The following is a 6,953-nucleotide window of genomic DNA, read 5'->3' on the forward strand; positions in this document are numbered from 1 at the left end:
AACTTTAGGAGACATGCGACACTAAACATGTGAGCAAGTCAATGAAAATCAACCTGGACAGCAAAAATCAAAACTTGTCAAAATTGATAATGATAACGATCATGATTGGGTTTGGGATTTTCACAACCATAAACACATCAATGCTTACCATACCTGTGTTAAAAAAACAAAGGTTTGGCGATATGTATTTTGTAATGACGAAAGATAAGCCGAGGTAAAACGAACCTAAAAAATTGAAAATGATAGCGATGATTTCTAGGTTTTGGATTTTGACATGGATAAGGTAAGGTCATCAATGCCTACTATGCGTTTGAAAATCAAAAACCTGAACTTGATAAATCTTTAGAAGAAAAAGAAGTTTTTGCCCCACCACCTGATCAATTTAAAGAAACAAAGGTTCGATGATATGTCTTTTATAATGATAAAAGACAAGCCGAGGCAAAAGAAAAAGTTTTTGCCCCACCACCTGAACGGTTAAAAGAAACACAGGTTCGGCGATATGTCTTTCTCGATTAAAAAATACATGCCGAGGCAGCACAAGAGGTTTTTGTCCATCCACCTGAATAATAAAAAGATACAAAGGTTCGGCGATATGTCTTTCATAATGACAAAAGACAAGCAAAGGCATTTGGCGCGTAACGACTTACGCGCGCGGGGGGCTTGGGGGGGGGGCACGAAGCACCCCCAACAAATAGATGTCGGTGTGGCACGACGCGCCAAACGAACAGCTAATATATATATATATATATATATATATATATATATATATATATATATATATATATATATATATATATATATATATATATATATATATATATATATATATATATATATATATATATATACATATATATATATATGACAATATATTATATATATATATATATATATATATATATATATATATATATATATATATATATATATATATATATATATATATATATATATATATATAAAAATATATTGTCATATATATATGTATATGTATATATATATATATATATATATATATATATATATATATATATATATATATATATATATATAAATATATATATATATATATATATATATATATATATATATATATATATATATAAATATATATATATATATATATATATATATAAATATACATATATATATATATATATATATATATATATATATATATGTATATATATATATATATATATATATATATATATATATATATATATATATATATATATATATATATATATATATATATATATATATATATAATATATATATATATATATATATATATATATATGACACAAGACAAGCAAAGGCAAAAGCTAAAGATCCAAATAAAAACGTAATTTTACAAAGGCACTACTTCTAATTAAGGTCCATTTGGACGTCATGATATGCCACCGGCAAAGCCTATATATATATATATATATATATATATATATATATATATATATATATATATATATATATATATATATATATATATATATATATAAGCGTTTTCCAAAATTTTAGGTTGCCCTCCCAAACTTCCCCCAATGTCAACCGATCCGGTAGGCATTTAAAATAATAGCTCTGAGACACGATTTCCTTACAAACACAAAATTTCATTAAGATCTGATTACCCCTTCGTTACTTAAAAATACCTCATTTTTTATAATTTTTCAGAATTAATACCCCCCCCCCCCAACTATCCCAAAGAGAGTGGATTCGTTCCGGCTATGTCAATCACATACCTAGGACTTGTGATTATTTTTCACACCGAGTTTCATCCTCACCCCTCGGCTCTAAGTGTTTTCCAAGATTTTAGGCTCCTTCCCCCCAAACTCCTTCCAACGTCACCGTATACAGTTGTGATTTAAAATAAGAGCTCTGAGACACGATATCCTTCGAAACATCGAATTTCAATAAGATCCGATCACTCCTTCATAAGTTAAAAATACCTCATTGTTTTGTTTTTCAGGATTAACCCTCCCCCACCAACTCCCCCAAAGATAGCGGATCCGTTCCGGTTATGTCAATCACGTATCTAGGACTTGTGCATATTTTTCCCACCAAGTTTCATCCCAATCCCTCCACTCTGAGCGTTTTCCAGGATTTTAGGTTTCCCCGTCCCAACTCCTCCAAAGTCACCTGATCCGGTCAGGATTTAAAACAAGAGCTCTGAGATACGTTATCCTTCCCGAATTCAAATTTCATTAAGATCTGTTCATCCGTTCGTAAGTTAAAAATACCTCCTTTTTCTTATTTTTCCGATTTAACCTTCCTCCCCAATCCCCCCCCCAGATGGTCGAATCAGGGAAACGAAAATTTCTTATTTAATCTGGTCTGGTTCCTGATACGCCTGCCAAATTTAATCGTCCTAGCTTACCTGGAAATGCCTAAAGTAGCAAAACCGGGACAGACAGACCGACAGACAGACCGACAGAATTTGCGATCGCTATATGTCACTTGGTTAATACCAAGTGCCATAAAATATGGTCACACGGCTATATTAATCAAACAACCGACAAGGTATCTCTGTCTAAATGTTCATTTTCATTTACCGCCTTTTAAGTAATTAATTTGTAAATTAATTAATTTTAATAGAAATTCTCTTTAAGTGTTAAAAATAAAACCATAAATAAAATAATTATTTTTCACTTCTTTAACACTTTCACACGGTGAAGTTCAATCTTGAACAAAAAATTACCTCGTCACAAGTGAAACTTGTTTCAGTATCCCACTTCTGACACCATTTTGGTGCCGCCTAATTCTCCCTATTCTAATAAAGTATCCAAATGCAAAAAAATCCCTTCTTTATTCTTAAACCGACAAATTGCAACTAACTAAATGAATCAAATAAAAGTTCATACAGTCTGAGTTCAGTATCTCGGCACTCGCTTTCGCAATCACACACAGACAAATATATATATATATATATATATATATATATATATATATATATATATATATATATATATATATATATATATATATATATATATATTTGTCTGTGTGTGATTGCGTAAGCGAGTGCCGAGATACTGAACTCATTGCGTAAGCGAGTGCTGAGATACCACAATTTTTACGCTGTTAAAAATTATCACCTTGCATACGTGTTGCTTTAGAGGGGAGGGGGTAGGCTTGAGGCTCAGAGAGAAATTACCAAAAGAAAACGTGTCGATATATTACAAGAGCAACGCGAAACCTGCTTGTGACTGAAAGAGAAAGTAAAAAAAGTATGCGTGTCGAGGAATTACATCATTACATTACCAGAGTACATCAGAGGAATTACCAGTGGTATATCCGCAAGTTTTACGCAGTTACAAATTAGCAACATGCACACGTGTTGCTGCATTGCTGCAGGCACGTTCCGTAAAAAAATAAAGAAGAAAAACAAAATAAAAAAGACGAAAAAACTATAAAAAATGATTAAAAAGGTAAACAACTAAAAAAAACTAAGAAGAAAAAAGAAAAAAGCTAAAAAAAACTAAAAAAAGAAAACTAAAAAAAAGTAAAATTAAAAAACAAGGGATTACAAGAATTTAAAAATCTTAAAAAAGAAAATCAAAACTTTGAAGCTTAGTAGATATCATTGTTTGAAATTGGAGTTGCTTTAATAATCAATTATCTTTGAAAAAACTGCAATAGAACACAAGGGACAATGAGAATCCATATATAGAAGCCTGTCGCGTGCCGTGCTTGGGCCCGTTGGCAAAGCCGCCGGGACCCAGCTATGTATAAATACATGTATACAAATATACATATATATATGTATATATATATATATATATATATATATATATATATATATATATATATATATATACATATATATATATATATATATATATATATATATATATATATATATATATATATATATATATATATATATATGTATATATATATATATATATATATATATATATATATATATGAAAAAAACTGCAATATGAAAAGACAGCAAACTGTCTATGGTTAGAACACAAGGGACAATGCGATTCCATATATAGAAGCCATATATATATATATATATATATATATATATATATATATATATATATATATATATATATATATATATATATATATATATATATATGTCATGAATCGCATTTGTAAATTATACTTGTACTTGTAGCATTTGTAATTTCACTTGCAATTATGTTTGTCAAGTGTTTGTCTGTGTGTGATTTCGTGAGCGATTGCCGAGATACTGCACTCGGACTCGGTAATGAGTTTTTATTTGATTTATTTTGTTAGTTGCGATTTGTCGGTTTAAGAATAAAGAAGGTATTCTAAAGAAGGAATATATATATATATATATATATATATATATATATATATATATATCAAACAGTTCGTGGTTACGAATTGTAGTAAGGAGCGACCCGGCTCACTAGTAACCAAAAGTCTAAAAATGGAATTTTGGTACCAATAGCTACATCAAAAGAATCGCATTTTAATACTGATTTTAAATATATAAGTTTCACCAAGTTTAGTCTTACCCATCAAAAGTTACGAGCCTGAGAAAATTTGCGTTATTTTAGAAAATAGGGGGAAACGCCCCCTAAAAGTCATAGAATCTTAACGAAAATCACATCATCAGATTTAGAGTATTAGAGAACCCTACTGTAAAAGTTTCAAGGTCCTATCTACAAAAATGTGGAATTTATATTTTTTGCCAGAAGGCAGATCACGGATGCGTGTTTATTTGTTAGTTTGTTTTTTTGTTTTTGTTTTTCCCAGGGGTGATCGTATCGACCCAGTTGTCCTAGAATGTTGCGAGAGGGCTCATTCTAACGGAAATGAAAAGTTCTAGTGCCCTTTTTAAGTGACCAAAAAATTGGAGGGCACCTAGGCCCCCTCCCACGCTAATTATTTTCCCAAAGTCAACGGATCAAAATTCTGAGATAGCCATTTTATTCAACGTAGTCGAAAAACCTTATAACTATGTCTTTTGGGGACGACTTACTCCCCCACAGTCCCCGTGGGAGGGGTTACGAGTTCAAAACTTTGACCAGTGCTTACATATAGTAGTGGTTATTGGGAAGTGTACAGGCGTTTTCAGGAGAATTTTTGGAATGGAGGCAGGGGTTGAGAAGAGGGGGATATGCTGGGGGAACTTTCCATCGAGGAATTTGTCATGGGGGAAGAAATTTTCCATGAAGGGAGCGCAGGATTTACTAGCATTACTTAAAAAAACAACAACGAAAAAGTTTTTTTTCATCAGGAAGTAAGCAGCAGCATTAAAACTTAAAACGAACAGAAATTATTACCCATATGAGGGGCTCACCTCCTCTAATACTTCGCTCTTTACGCTAAAGTATTTTTAGTAATGTCAACTATTTATTCTGCGGCGTTTGTGATTCAGGGTTCATTCTTAATAAATTGGGACAAAATTTAAGCTTTAGTGTAAAGAGCGAGGTACTGACGAGGGGGCAAACCCCCTCATATATGTAATAAAAACATAAGCATACAAAAGTTTTTTACGTAAGCTAATTTATAAGTTACGTATATCTTTTACTTATAAAAAGATTCGTAAAAAATTAAAAGTTCTAGTTGCCTTTTTAATTAACCGAAAATCAGAGGGCAACTAGGCTTCCTCCCCAGCTTTTTTTCAAAATCATTCTATCAAAATTATGAGAAAACCATTTAGCCAAAAAAAAAATATATACAAATTTTGTTTTAATTATTCCTCTGCGGAGAGCCAAAATCAAAACATACATTGATTCAAAAACGCTCAGAAATTAAATAAAAAAAAAACAAGTTTTTTAAATGAAAGTAAGGAGCGACATTAAAACTTAAAACGAACAGAAATTACTCCGTATATGAAGGGGCTTTTCCTTCTCAACGCCCCGCTCTTTACGCTAAAGTTTTTTTACTGTTTTAAAATGTAGAGTTCAGAGAAAGAGTCAAACCTTAGCGTAAAGAGCGGGGCTTTGAGAAGGAAAAGCCCCTTTTCCTTCTAGAAAACAATATTTTCTAACACACTAATTACGGATATCTTATTTATCTATATTGCGTTTTTAATCCATATTTTAAAATCCTTCTTAATCCGTTCTAATCGTTTTGAGTTCATAACTGGCTGCAAAACTACTCTGAAAGAAACTGGGATCATTGATCTCAGATTCAATGTAGGATTTGATCATGAGTGAATGTGGTATAATGAGTATGTACATGATTAATTCTGATCACTCATTTTGATGACGAAATAAAACATTTTATGTGTCAAGGTTTTAATTTTTTTTCACATGAATTAATGCAAGCTATTGAAATTAAAAATTAAATTCTTATGTCAGGATTTTCAAGTCTCACAGGGAAATGGGAGCTACGCAGATATATCTAGTCCTTAGTTGAATGTACCAACCATTTCCCCACCGTACAAGTAAGCATATGAGCCATGTACGCAGCCTTGATCTCCCCCCAGGGAGGGGGTACAAGCGCTATCACTGCTTTTATTGGAATTATTACATAGTTTTGCACTAAAAGCAGGGTTGTTATTCATGTCAGTAATCCACACAAATATTGACACTTGACAATTTCTGATAAATATCGGTTGTAAAGACAAAGATATTGACGAAACAGACGACTGACAACGAGGTTGACCAGCACCTGATGACGTAATATGTCGATATACGGCATATTACTTGTAAGTTATGCTTTGAGAATAATCTATATATATATATATATATATATATATATATATATATATATATATACATATATATATATATATATATATATATATATATATATATATATATATATATATATATATATATATATATATATATATATATATATATATAAACTAGCTGTTGGGGTGGCGCATCGCGCCTCCCCAACAGCTAGAGGTTTATTATAAATTGTGGCAATTGAGGTTTATTATAAATTGTTGAGCTTTAGCAAGCTTGGCACGTGAAGAGGAATTTTTAGTATAGATCTTAAAATGACAGAAG

This window comes from Artemia franciscana, unplaced genomic scaffold (assembly GCF_032884065.1).
Source record: "Artemia franciscana unplaced genomic scaffold, ASM3288406v1 PGA_scaffold_34, whole genome shotgun sequence".
NCBI lineage: Eukaryota > Metazoa > Arthropoda > Branchiopoda > Anostraca > Artemiidae > Artemia > Artemia franciscana.